This window comes from Ursus americanus, chromosome 10, assembly GCF_024610735.1.
Source record: "Ursus americanus isolate L20-20 chromosome 10, mUrsAme1.1.p, whole genome shotgun sequence".
In the NCBI taxonomy this organism is placed as follows: domain Eukaryota; kingdom Metazoa; phylum Chordata; class Mammalia; order Carnivora; family Ursidae; genus Ursus; species Ursus americanus.
In genome coordinates, this window is record NC_142136.1 from 32,790,650 (window position 1) to 32,805,668 (window position 15,019).

Below are 15,019 nucleotides of genomic sequence, written 5' to 3' on the forward strand. Positions count from 1 at the left end.
CTGTAAATAAAAGTCTGAAGTTCAAAACATGCAAGGTAAAGCAAGAGGTACAAGAAGCAGGGCAGGGGTCATGAGCTTTCTTCTCTTTATCTTGGCATGGGCCAAAGAGCCCGTGATATTTGCCGGAAGGTTGAAAGGGAGGGTGGGAAGCAAGAAGACCACGTTCAACCCTTTCAATGATCTATTATTGCATCACAAACTCCCTCAAACTTAGTGGCTCAAAACAACAACAATTTATTATTTTTCACCATTCTAAGGGCTGGCTGGGCAGGTCTTCTGCCCTATGTTGGGGTGACTCGGACACTAGGATGACTGGGCCATCCAAATAGCCTCATTTCAAATGGCTGCCAAGGGGTAATGGATGCCAGTGGGGAGCAGAGCTGGAGCTGGCAGTCAGGTGACCTCACTTCTTCACGGACTTCTCACTGTGGCTGCTTGGGCTCCTTCACAGGGGGCAGCTGGGTGCTAAGAAAGAGCCTTCTAAGAGAACACACCCAAATGTGGAAAAGCTTATGGAGCTTCCTCTTGCACTGTGTCTGCTAATGCCACATTGGCCAACGCTCATTAAATGGCCACGCTTAAATCAACATGGAGGGAAGTACACAGGGCATGAACACTAGGGCCACCAAAGCAATAGTTCACTATATCTTCTGAAGGAACTAAGGGCTCTCTGCTGCTTCTAATATCACAATTAGACTTTTTAAAGTAGGATTCAAAATCTGCTCTAATCCTATCACTCACATTTCCACATGAGCCCTCACTCTGGCTGGACTAGATGTCTTAGACTCTGAGACACTGGGATGGGAAAGAATCCTAATGTCCACCCATCACACTCACACACACATGTGCGCACGAACACAGTCAATCCCCCCCAAGGGGCTTTTCTCGGACCCTTCTGATTCTTATGCTCCTTCTAAAATCCAGTCTTTTCCTTTCTTGTTCCAAGACCAAAACCTTTAACTACACTTCTTTTCAAAGGGGCTTTACTTGCTCTGGTCTTTCTGATTTCACACAGAATTCATCTTGTTGTTGGGGGTAAATAAAGGACATTAGGAGAAACAGAAGGGCGGATGTGAGGTAGCTCTGGCTCTGGAGACAGACAACCTGGGAAGGAACCCTGGCTCTGCCACTTGCTAGCCTGTGACTCAGCATTAATGTTTTGTTCTGGTCTTTTCTCTGAGCCTCAATGTCCTTATGTGTAAAATGAAGATTGTAATCGTAGCTACCTCCAGCGACTCTTGGAAGGCCTCAATATGATAATGAAGGGAAAGTCTTTAACATGATGCCTGACACAAGGTGAATGCTGAAAACATGTTAGGTCCTATTATTCAAAAGACGTAATTTGCTGTGAACAAAAAGGTGACAACAGGTCTCATCGAGAGACCAAGCTCTCAATGCAAACAAATCTAAAGTGTGTGTATGTGTGTATGTATTGGGAGGAGGGGTGTAGCTGCAGGATTTCTTGGTTCAACAAATGAAAATAGATGCAGAACAGGCGGAAGTCAGAGTTTAACCGACCTTGTCAGAACTCTGGTTTTGTTTGTTGTTTGTCGTTGTTTTCTGTTGTTTCTGTCTTTTGGTTCGACCCTGCTTTCCTCATGCGTGTCATTCTGAGGCTCCCCATGGTGGCAAGACAGTCTCACCAGTATCTCTTTTGTGGCCTCTCATTTGTAAATCCTTTGAGAAAAAAGTGTGAGCCGCTCAGAAGTCTCAGTCCAAGACTCACCACATCTAGCTGACTCTGGATCACAAGCCCATGGCTGAGCCAATGCTGTGGGCAAGGGAGCCCTGCATTTAGACCTAGGCCTTATGCTCAACTCCCGAGCCCCGAGTGTGTGGCTGAGAGTGTCAGAATGTGGGGTCCAGAGGACATCGGGCTGCCACTCCCAGAAGAACAATCGGGGGAAGGGGCCAGTAACGGGCCTCCACAACACTGGCGACCACAGTGTTATTTCTAATGATAAAAATCTAGAAATTACCCACAAAGCGTTAAGTGAACTACAGAATATACATATGGGAATCTGGGAAAACAATACTTTTAAATGAAAATTGAATGATGTGGGAAAAGGAACACTTACTATGTTAAGTGCTAGAAGCTGGAACCAAAATACACGTGTACACCGCACACAATACTACAGTTCTTCAGGGCTCACCATGAGCAGAAAGTACGGCAGGAGTAACCCCTATAGCAGCTAGCCCGGCTGAACCACAGCAGAGAGGAGGGTCGCCGTGAGGAGGAACATAAGAATTCCGTGCCAGAACACAACTCCATGAGTTTACCACCACAGAAATAAACAGTCCATTTGGAGAGAAGTCTGTTTTGTTTTGTGCTTCTGTATTTTTAACATTGTCATAGTCAAAGAAAACATCCAAGACATGCTTTAAACATGTACCTGTCTCTTTTATTTTTTTAACTCATCTTCCAAGAGAAAACTCAAGGAAACATCAAATTCCTATGTCAGAAATAACCTCCACGTTTTTATTAAAAGAAAGCAAAAACTGTATGCCATTTCTATAGGAAAGTTCAACACTATATGTTGACAAAACCCAGAAGGATGAGTAAAGAATTGAGGACCCCCCTAGACCTGTGTTTGTCACCTTCCTGCTTCTGAAACCTTCCAAGACTTGTCCTCACACTCCCACACAAAAATAGCTCTTTGTTTTTAATTATCAATTGGTGGGGAGATATATATAACAAGAAGTCATTATGACTTTGGTAATGCTTTTGCTCATTGGTATTTTATTAATTACATCTACAATCTTTATTCTGTCGAATATGTGCTTGGCACACATGGAGGTCCCTTGCCAGAGACCACACTATTGGGCGAAGCTGGCAAAGCCTGAGCAACTTCCATGGATCAGGAAAGGAGTCACAAACCAGACACAGTAAAAGATCCTAAAAATCCCCTTTAGGCACCTCTCTCTCTCCCTCCCTTGATTTCCCACTCACAACATCCAGTACTGCTCTTGCCCTCTCTCCGCGCCTGTCCAGCACTCCTCTGCTCCTGGGACAGCCTCCCATTCATCACGGTGTGCTACTGTCTCTGTTTTCATCATGATCATGAGGGCCAGCCCCTTGAATTCTCATGGGAAAAAAAAGTGTTCTGCATCATTACACTTGATTTCATTCTGATTTCTCTCTCATGACCACCTCCTTCCAGGTACAGAGTCTCAGCTCTTCCAGGTACGCAAAGACCCACCTCCCCTGCCCTTTCGAGGCTCACACAGGGTGCTGGCAATTGTCAGTTTTGATCAGGCTTCCCCCAGGGTCTATGCCTTCTTGTTTTCCCTGTCCCCTGCCAAGGGGAAAACCAAGCAGTCTCCAAACTTGGTATTGTTGCTCATCAGCCAATGAGGAAAGGCTTTCCAGGAATGGGAGGGGAGGTCTCAGTCCTTCTCTGGCCATTCTAAAGACAAGAGTCCACCCCTTCCCCATTGCTTTTTTTGTAGAAACCCATGGAATAACTCTTACAGTGGAAATTTCAAACCAAGAAGGGATGGCAATATCTTGAAAATGAGGCCATTTTAGACTCCTGACAAAATTTGCCACCAGATCTTCCTCTTAGATATTTCTTGACTCTGCTTGGAGTTTGAGGTCTGTTGGTTTCTCCCAATAATTTTCTTGGGTGAATTTCCTCATGACAGCCCTAAATCCCCCCATGCCTGCCTGCTGACTCTCTGACCCCCATCTAACCCAATATCAAAAACAACCCCCTTTCTTGATTTAAATTGGAATTATTCATATCCCAGGGATAGTGTGATCAGTTAATATACTGTCCAGATAAGAACACATTAGAGCACAAGAGAGAACTGTTAATAATTCATCTGGCACAACAGGTATAAGCTAGGCCTCGCCTGAGCAAGCCCTTGATGAGCAAACCCTACATGATTACCCAAAGGCCCTAACGCAGAGCCTTGTCCACAATAGATGCTCAGTAAATATCACTTCACTGATTGGGTCCATGTGTTGTGTCATTTTTCTGATGTTCAGTTAATGCCATAGTACATTTTAAAGTTCCAAAGTTTGTCTTTTTTTCTTCTGTTTTATAACTCCAGTTGTATGCAACAAGATATAACAGGACTTTCTTCCATGAACAATCTTAAGTGGCCCCTACCAAGCCTCTTTCTAAAGAGGTTTTTTTAGCTCTCTTTTCTGGTGTATCGGAAGGAGTCAATCCTCTTTCCGTGCCTAGCACAGACATGGCTCATGGTCACACCTGAGGAGTGTAGCAGCTCCAAAGCGTATGTTTGCCTTCTGTCCATCTATTGGTCCTCATAAGCTGAAAGAACATCTCCCTCTCATCATTTTCCTAAGGAAAAGACTTAAGTACAGCCTCACAGGAGATGAAATAAAGATCTGTATGCAGCGTTTCATTAAGACTGATGGCAAGGTCCAAACTGATATAATTTACCCTACTGGTTTGATGAAAGTCATCAGCACTGATAAGAATGGGGAAAATTCTGTCTGATCTATGACACCGAGGGTCACTTTGCCGTTCACCGCATTATATCTGAGGAAGCCAAGTATAAGCTGTGCAAAGTGAGAAAGATCTTCATGGGACAAAAGGAATCCCTCACCTGGTGACCCATAATGCTCACCATAATATTCTGACCCCCTCATCAAGGTGGATGACACTACTCAGATTAATTTGGAGGCTGGAAAGATTACTGATTTCATCAGGTTTGACACTGGTAAACTCTGTACGGTGACCAGAGGTGCTAACTTGGGAAAAATTGGTCTGATCATCAACAAAGAGAGACACCCTGGTTCTTTTGATGTAGTTCAGATGAAAGATGCCAACAGCAACAGTTTTGCCACCCGGCTCTCTGACATTTTTGTTATTGGCAAAGGCAACAAACCACGGATTTCTCTTCCCCACAGAAAGGGTAAGAAAGGGTATCTGCCTCACCATTGCTGAGGAGAGAGACAAGGGGCGGGTGAGCAAAAAGAGCAGTAGGTAAAATGGTCTCTAGGTGATGTGATTGGAAGTCTTTATACTTAATTAAAGATAATACAGCACGATGAAAAATGACAATAAAAATAAAAAGATATTTTTGAATGTACCACAATGTGTGCTGTGCAAGGAAAGGGGATACAAGCATGAGCACAGAGGATCCATAGTGAGTCCTTGCAGGGAAGGCCTACTGCAGGGCACGTGCAGGGAGACAGGTGATTACAGTGAGGATGAGAAGTGCTGTGATGGGAACTAAAGTGTGCAGCGGATATCCCACACTCTTTCCCAGTGTAGACCTACCACCTTGCTGGCAACGCTCCATTACCTATTGCTCCTCCCTCTTCCTTTCTTTGTTCCCACCACAGAACCCAGTACATCACTAAGTTCATTCAACTCCACTTCCTAAGTATCTCTCAAATCTCTTCAATTTTCTTCTTCCCACCATCTTTTTTCCAAGGAAAGGAAAGCTGACCACTTTTAAGCATTCACAAATTTCCAAAATCTGATTATAGGAGATGATGACAGGATGACATGGAAGGAGAAGGCGATAAGGCATTAGAAAGAGCCCCACAGAGGGGCGCCTGGGTGGCTCAGTCGTTAAGCATCTGCCTTTGGCTCAGGGCGTGATCCCAGAGTCCTGGGATCGAGCCCCACATCGGGCCCCTCGCACTGGCAGTCTCTCTGTCACATAAATAAAATCTTTAAAAAAAAAAAAAAAGAAAGAAAGAAAGAGCCCCACAGAAAACCATTGTTAAAGAGAAATCACAAAGAAGGTTGAAAAGTGGAGAAAGTTAGATAGAATATCTGCAGAGTACACTGTCATGGAAACCAAAGGAAGAGTTTCCAGAAGGGGAAAGTGGTCAACAGTGTCAATACTGCCAAGAAAACAAATAATATAAGAACTGAGAAGAGAACACTAGATTTAGCGAAGTTCATCACTAGAGATTATTTTTTCAAAATCAAAGTATGGAATGCCTACTAGATACAGGACCTTCTTTAAAGGACACAAAGATTTACAGATCTGAGTTGCTTCTTTCCAGAGGCTGATCTGTAGTTTATAAGCAAAACTGCAAAGGCACCAGAAATATTCCCTCCCTCTTCTGCAGCCAAAAAACCTGTAAATACTACAGTACATAATGAGCCAAATGAATGTTACAAATATATCAAGCTCTCTGGAATGAATACTATAAATCAGGAAGTTGTGTTTTTTCTGATAATCTGTATTTTAAGATTATTGTTAACACCCTGGAGCACTTCCAGGTAAAACAGCCAAGATGGAGAATGATTTAGAAACCATTTTAATAGAAGAAATCACTGAAAAACCAGGGTTTTATTTGGATTAGTCAAGATAGCTATGGTAGCATTCATCAAATATTTGAGGGGCTTTGATATAAAAGAAGAATGACATTTCTTTTATATTGCTCCGGAGGACAGACCAAAAACAAATAAGGCACAGGCAGGCAGAAATTATCTCAAAATTAGAGAGACAAAGACAGACGGAGAGAAAGAAGGAAAGAGAAGGAGGAGGAGGGGGAAGAAGAAGTAGAAGAGGAAGAAGAAGGAGGAAATGGAGAGGGAGGAGGAGGAGAAGAAGAAGGAGAGAAGAAGAAGAAGAAGAAGAAGAAGAAGAAGAAGAAGAAGAAGAAGAAGAAGAAGAAGGAGAAGGAGAGAAAGAGAGAAAGAAAAAGAGAAAGAAAAAAGGAAAAATAAAGAAAAAGGAAGGAAGGAAGGAAGAAAAAGGAAGGAAGGAAGGAAGGGAGGCAGGCATGTATTCTTATCAATAATAGCTGTTTAAAAATGCAATGAGCTACCATGTATATGGGTTCCCCATCTTGGACGTGTTCCAGCAAAGGTCAAAGGGTGGAAAGTTCAACTCAGCATCTTGCAAGATGCCTTCAACCTCTAAGATTCCATGACTCCAGTTCAAATATGGTCACTTCCTTCCAAGATGGCCAGAAAAGTCTTCTTGGAAGAAGTGGGATGTCCAATCTAGGAGATGGGAGATGGTCAGGACTTTGAGGGGTGAGCAAGAGAAAGAAGGGCATTTTATGTAGAAGGACAATAAGCTCGACTTCTGGAGCCGAATTTTCACGTGAGGGTCCAACGTCATCAGAACCAAACTCACGAAAGCTTTCAATGCCAGAGTAAGGAATTTGGGCAAAACCTTTTAGGCAGCAAGGAGCTATTAAGGAAGGAATTTTTTTTTTTTTTGCAAGGAATTACAATTCACTCAAGGAGAGCTTCAAGGAAGTTTGTTCTGGCATTTACTAAGGGCAGATTAGAAACGGGTGAGACTGAAAAAAACAGGAAATTATTAGGAGGGATAAGAAAATGAGAACCTAAACTCAGGGAATGGGAATAAAATTGAAGGTCAGAATAATGGAAACTTTGGGGAAAGAGGAAGCCACAGGACTTAGTGGCTCGTTATGCTGGGAAAGAGGCAGAAGGAAAAATCAGAAAAATGAACGAAAAGGCTTGAGTCCCTGTAACAGGGACAGTGAGAGAAATAGTGCCTTTAAAAACAACAGGGTCAGGGAGTGTAATCAGAGAGACCAGTCACAGTCCCAAGGTCCCAACGTGGGAAGCCAGTCTACGAACTCTGGCCAGGACGACATCTCCAATTCAGGTAGTGTCTCACTAGCATCCAGTGGAATATTACCAGCTGCTATGTCAGAGGAAATTGGGTTCCCTGATTTTCTAAATGAGCCAAGCTGTTGGGCTGGCAACCAACACACATGACAGGCACTTAGCCAAGCATAAAGCCACAGTTCTGAAACATGTGAGTGTGTAGATAAACCATCTCCAGCCTTTAGCGACCTGCTAAGGGAACTCACAGAAACAAATGAGAAAGAAATCTCCCCCCAAACTCCAGAGTCATCTATTCTTTACCCTGCTGTCTTATATTAAAAACAGGTATAAGTCTATTGTGAGATCTATTTTTTCTCTTACTGGGAAATAGGGCAGAGAGAAAAAGCGTTTTTTGAGGTGGTACTTGAGATAATATGGGGGGAAGAAAACCCCTCAACATAACTTAGGTTCAGTCTATGTAGAAAAAGTAAATATAGAAGCAGAGCTGATGAATTGGAACAATGTAGGGAACCGGACTGGATCATTCGAACTCCTAAAGCTGCTTTTTTTTTTTTTTTTCCCTCAACAGTGGTCGGTTTTATTTTGTTTTGTTTTGTTTTTGCTTGGATTATCTGGACAATTACCTCAACTCTCCCTTTCGCTCTGGTTCTACAGCCATAGCACTCTAAGTGTTCTATTTTTATCACGTTCGAATAAGGACTGAACACAATGGAGCTCATTGAAATGAGCCTCACTGAAGGATTAAGCCAGTTGAAAGGATATGTTTCCTGCACATCCTATGTTTTCCATGATGCAGAAAAATGAGCAGCTCCCTGCCCTTGGTCTGCCCTCTCCATTAACAAGACTTTCCTCCTCAGAGGCAAGGGTAAAGCAGAGAGCCACATTTGGGAAAATATTTATGTTGATAAGGGCGAAATGTCTGGAAAGTGCACCTAATTGACCTAAGTCATACACGAGTCCTTAACTCTGGAAGTTCCCTGGAAGGCTGAACAGGGTTTCCCCTGCGTCGTGGACTTGCCTAAGCAAAGCTGAAATCCAGTGACTCCCTGTCATTCTCGGGGTCAGCTCCAAGACTGCAGCCAGGAGCTCTGAGTTGAAATCACTTGCGCCATAACCTCTGATACCAATGGGATTCGGTAGCTGGGAACAGCTGGATGCTTTGGAAGGCAGTTTTCTTTCTTAGCTCTCTTCAGGTCTGGTGACCTTGGCCTTAGGTTTTCCTCTCCATTTAAAAACCACTCTTCCTTTTCAGTGAGCTGGAGACAAACACCATAGGCGCTTCTTGAAATATTACTTTGCAGAAAGGCAGCATTTTTCTATTTACAGAAAGAGAAGGGGGGCAAAAAAAGGACCGAACAGCTTCCAGCTGCTGTTGAGGAAGAGGGCAAGATGCAGAATGGGGACATCCCTTCTCCAGGCCCTCCTCCCTGGGCCTGGACCCCTCCTCAGCCAGCTCCGTGGAGCTCAGAAATTCCACTTGAAGAGCACGCTCCATACCCTTCTCACTCCCATGGTAGGAATGGGGACTGAGGTGAGGTCCACACAAATCCTTTTAGGACCTTGGAATCCCTATTACCAGAGAGGTGAAGACACGGAGGCAATTTAGACTGACTGGCCTCCCCGCTTAAGGACTTTGCAGCACTGCTTATGTATCCAGTGGCCACTCCAGAATGGCTTCAGGCTGGCAGTGTGGTTGGGAGGGCTGGCACAGGACTTGTCTTAAAGCTGAGTTTTTATAGTAATCATCCTGTTTTTATTTAGGTTGAATTTTAAAATCAATGAAACTAGCAAAGAGTTCTAAAGATGCTTTTATTTAAAATTCAAGTAGAGTTGAGGCTACATCGATAGTCCATAGTGTTGGAGGCACCTGGGTGGCTCAGTCCATTAAGCATCTGTCTTCAGCTCAAGTCATGGTCCCAGGGCCCTGGGATGGAGCCCACACCTGGCTCCCTGCCCAGCAGGGAGTTTGCTTCTCCCTCTCCCTCTGCCCTTCCCCCACCTCACTTGTGCTCTCTCTCTCTCTCTCTCTCAAATAAATAAATAAAATCTTAAAAAAAAAAAAAGTCCATAATGCTAACTAAGGTCCAGGTTAAAACCTCCCAAGCTACAGGTTTTATCTCAAAAGAGAACTTCAAGAAAAATCCTTATGAAACGGTGCCCAGAATCCATTTAAAGATGTATAAACCTCAGGGAAACAAATGGTCTGGGAAGGAATCAGCTTACTTATGACAGCGACAGACTTTACAATAGCTTTCAGAAGGGGCTGACAAGGCAAGCAAAGAAAGAAGTTTCTTAAGTAAATATCAAATCAATTAAAGGAACAGATCCATGGAAATAAATCATTTACAGAAACAGGTCCTACCTGCGGTTTCCAACACAAAATATACTAAATGCTACACCTCCAGTAACTAAATAAAAATGGATTCCGAAGTGATTCAGTCTCCACACGCTGAGTAAGAGGTAACCTGCTAAAGCAAAGCCTGCAAAACAAAGGTTTTCAAGATATAAAAATTCATAAACCTTTCTTATCAGAAAAGAGGGGAATGAATATTGTGGCATTCTTATAGCATGTTTGCTTTAGCATTTGTCCTGTGGTTACTCTGTGCAGAGGTAAGGTCTGGTATGCAGTGGAATTATTCTCCCCCCTCCTTCTGTCACAAGGTCTCCTTAAAGGGCAATTTCTTTCTTTAGTTCTTTAAATGCTTCCAAAAAGATATCTTAAGGTCAAGAAACTCCAACAATGTGCAAATATCTTTCAGGAGTAGTCGGTTTCCCCCTAGTATGCATTACGGGAAATTTTATTGTAGTCAGTCTAAAGCACATTAGTGGGGGGTCATGTTTCTACTTACTTTGGGACGGTAGGAGTCACCGGAAACAGAAGGAAGCAAGGCCTCATGGCACTGGAGCTCTGCACTCCGGTCAGGCCACCATCTTCTAGTCTGGATTCCACATGATGTAGAAATGACGTTTCCCATAATTCATCAGATATATATATATATATATATATATATATATATATATATATATATATATATACACACACACACACACACACACACACACACACATACATGTATATGGGGTCTATCGAAGCCTCCCCTCAAGACTTAAAACTTTTTCAAATTGGCAAAGTCTTAATTATAAGATTTGGAGTAATATAACATTTCTGTGAGATCTTGGTAGCCATGGATTTTTTATGTTCTTTGCCAATTAGTCATTATGAGATGGAGTTTGATAACATTTTTCTCCTCAAACATCCTCTTAGGTAACTGAAATCTGATAAACAGAGTAATACATCTTTATCCAAACAAATTAGGTAAATTCCCCCCAGTAATATCTAGCCAGTTCTGGTACACTCAACAAATATTTATTGGATGTCATCATGTACCCAACACGTCGCAGGGCATTGGCAGGACAACAGTGAATAAAACAGACTCATCCTTCCACAGGGAGAGCGGGAGAGAGTGTCTTTGTAGTCATAGGACAGCTCTGTATCCTGATTGTGGTAGGGTACATGAATTTATACATGGGATAAAATTTCATAGAATTACACACATGTGCACATGCACACACACGTACACATGAGTGTCTGTAACTGGGTGAAACCCCCATGAGGTCTGTAAGTCAACACAATAGTATTGTAGCGATGTCAGCTTCCTGGTGCTGATAACGTACTATAGTTATATAAGATCATATTCTTTGGGGAAGCTGGATGAAGAGCACATAGAACTCTGTATTATCTTTCCAACTTCTTATGATTCTTTTTTTTTTTTTTAAAGATTTTATTTATTTATTTGACACAGAGACAGCCAGTAAGAGAGAGACAAGCAGGGGGAGCGGGAGAGGAAGAAGCAGGCTCCCAGCAGAGGAGCCTGATGTGGGGCTCGATCCCAGGACTCCGGAATCACGCCCTGAGCCGAAGGCAGACGCTTAACGACTGAGCCACCCAGGCGCCCCGCAACTTCTTATGATTGTAAAATTACTTCAAAATAAAATACTTAACTGAAAAAAAAAGACTAGACTTTACATGGAGCTTGCACTCTAGTGGCACAGAGAAGTCACAAGTGGATTAATTAATAATCACAGATTTTTAATGTTTATTTTTTATTGAAATATAATTAACATATAGGGTTATATTAGTTTCAGGTGTACAAATTAATGATTCAAGAATTCCATACATCGCTCAGTGATCATCACAGTAAGTGTACTCTTAACCCCCTTTATCTATTTCACCCATCCCCCCACCCACTTCCCCTCTGGTGACCTCCAGTTTGTTCTCTGTATTTAAGATTCTGGGGGGATTTTGTCTTTTTTCTTTGCTTGTTCATTTGTTTTGTTTTATTTCCACATATGAGTGAAATCATATGGTATTTGTCTTTCTCTGATTTGTTTCACTTAGCACTATACCTGGTCCATTCATGTTGTTGCAAACGGCAAGGTCTCATTCTTTTTTATGGCTGAGTAATATTCCAGTGTGTGCATATGTGTGTGTGTATGTTTACCACATCTTTCTTATCCATTCATCTATTGATGGACACTTGGGTTGCTTCCATATCTTAGCTATTGTCGATAATTCTGCAGTAAACACAAGGATGCATATATCTTTCTGAATTAGTGTTTCACTTTCTTTGGGTAAACACCCAGCAGTGAAATTACTGGATCATAGGGTAATTATATTTTTAATTTTTTGAGGAACCTCTATACTGTTTTCCACAGTGGCTGTACCAATTTACATTCCCACCAACAATGCATGAGTGTTCCTTTTTCTCTACATCCTCACCAACACATTTTATTTCTTATCGTTTTGATTCTAGCCATTTCAATAGATGCGAGGTGATACATTTCCCTAATGATTAGTGATGTTGAGTATTTTTTCATGTATCTGTTGGCCATTTGTATGTCTGTTTTGGAAAAATGTCTATTCAGGTCCTCTGCCAATTTTTAATCAAATTATTTGCTAATTGGGGTTGAGTTGTATAAATTATTTATATATTTTGGATAGTAACCCTTTATCAGATATATCATTTGCAAATATCCTCTCCCATTCAGTAGGTTGCCTTTTCATTTTGTTGATGATTTTCCTTGCTGTACAAAAGCATTTCATTTTGGTGTCAGCCCAATAGTTTGTTTTTGCTTTTGTTTACCTTGCCTTAGGAGACATATCTAGAAAAATGTTTCCATGGTTGATGTCAAAGAAATGACTGCTGATATTTTCTTCTAGGAGTTTTATGGTTTCAGGTGTCACATTTAGGCCTTTAATCCATTTGAGTTGATTTTTGTGTATAATATAAGAAAGTCATCCACTTTCATTCTTTTGCATGTAGCTGTCCAGGTTTCCCAGCTCCATTTGAAGAGACTGTCTTTTCCCCCATTGCACCTTCTTGCCTCCTTTGTTGTTGATTAATTGACTGTATAAGCATGGCTTTATTTCTGGGCTCTCTAATCTGCGTTGATCTCTGTGTCTATTTTTGTATCAGTACCATACTGTTTTGATGACTACAGTTTTGTAGTATAGCTTGAAATCCGGGATTGTGATACCTCCAGCTTTGTTCTTCTTCCTCAAGATTTTTTTATGTGGTGTGAAGAACATTTTTGAATAAGTGCTGGTATATGAAATAATAAAGGAGCCCTCTCTTGGAAAGGGCAATCTGAGAAAAACTCTGAGGGGGTTACATTCAAACTTAGACCATAAAAATGAGAATGAGCCAGCCAGGCTTAGAGAGATGATTAGCAAATACAGTGAAAAGATCCTGGCTAGTGTAAGTCAGGATAACCTTCAACACTGTGACTTTACTACGGCAAAGCCTTGAAGGACAGCCAGATTTCAGTGGGATGACCTTATATTATGGGGGTGTTGTGGTCCTAACAGACAGGAAGGATATAAAAAAGAATGCAAAAAATTCGTAAGTACAATAGTCATTAGATCCAGTAGATGGCAAGTCATTTAAATATCTTAAGAGTCAAAGAAATGCAAAATTCAGTCAAGTGATGAAAGCAGGCGCGGCCCAGCCAGGATTGGAGAAGTGAATGAATAGATGGAATTATTAGGAAAGACATCTCTTGAACCCAGCATTTAGGAACCTGAAACCATCCCAACTACAAATGAATGCAGGGAGGTCCCAGAGTCTCCAAGAATGTAACTGCATTGAAAGGAAAAAAAAAAAAAAAAACCTGAGATATAATCATGTCCACATAGAGTAAGCATCTCCCAGCCTTGGAATCGTTTCCGATTAAGTAAAGAAATGGTTAAGAAAATCAAACCCCAGGGTGCCTGGGTGGCTCAGTCGTTAAGCGTCTGCCTTCAGCTCAGGGCATGATCCCAGAGTCCTAGGATCGAGCCCCACATCGGGCTCCTCCACTGGGAGCCTGCTTCTTCCTCTCCCACTCCCCCTGCCTACGTTCCCTCTCTCACTGGCTGTCTCTCTCTCTGTCAAATAAATAAATAAAAATCTTTAAAAAAAAGAAAAGAAAGAAAGAAAAGAAAAAAAAGAAAAGAAAAGAAAAGAAAATCAAACCCCAGTGAATACTATTCCTACATTTAAAAATCTAGCCGGACATGGCATGTACCTGTAGTCCCAGCTGCCTGGGAGGCTGAGGCAGAAGGATCACTTAAGCCCAGGAGTTCTGGGCAGTGGTACGCTATGCCCTTCAGGCATCCGCACTAAGGTTGCATCAAATAATGACCTACCCAGAGCAGGAACCAACAGATTGCCTAAGGAAGGGTGAACCGGCCCAGGTGGGAAACAGAGCGGGTCAAAACAATCGTGCTGATCAGTGGTGGGACTGTGTCTGTGAACAGCCATTGTACTCCAGCCTGAGCAACATAGCGGGACCCTGTCTCTTTTGGACCTACCTGATTTAGAGAATTCTCTGTCTCCTAAATAAGTAAGCAGCAGAGGTTAAAAAAAAAAAAAATCTGAACATGCTTGGTTATTTTACGTATTCGTGATGTGAAAGAAAATTTGACCTATGAGAATAAACAGTCAACCTTATAAATTTAAAATGTATATAACTGTATGGCAGATTTAGACTTGTTGAGATCTAACTTTATACATAACATTAGAATATTTAAGGTTATCCACATTTGTGTTCAATTAGATTTAGAAGAGTTACTTTAAAACTTAAGAATTTTTTTTATTAAATCATGCAACTGTAGCAGTTACTAGGAAAATCACATATATTAAATTTATAAATGCAATTTCAAATGTTTAAGGGTTTTTATTTTACAAACATTATTTAAATTCCTATAAAGTGATGTTAAAATTTGCTAGACTTTTAAGTAGAATAAGATTTATAAGCTAGGGGCACCTGGGTGGCACAGTGGTTAAGCGCCTGCCTTCGGCTCAGGGCGTGATCCCGGCGTTATGGGATCGAGCCCCACGTTGGGCTCCTCCGCTGTGAGCCTGCTTCTTCCTCTCCCACTCCCCCTGCTTGTGTTCCCTCTCTCGCTGGCTGTCTCTATCTCTGTCAAATAA

The 15,019-nt window shown here is 41.9% G+C and overlaps 1 non-coding gene and 1 pseudogene across 1 annotated transcript; both read left to right on the plus strand.

The window, feature by feature from the left end:
• The first annotated feature begins 4,244 nt into the window (after positions 1–4,244).
• On the plus strand, positions 4,245–4,962 carry LOC123800993 (small ribosomal subunit protein eS4-like; annotated as a pseudogene).
• A 9,131-nt stretch (positions 4,963–14,093) lies between these two features.
• On the plus strand, positions 14,094–14,387 carry LOC148109346 (signal recognition particle RNA). The gene has a single exon (XR_015725997.1).
• Positions 14,388–15,019: the final 632 nt, after the last annotated feature.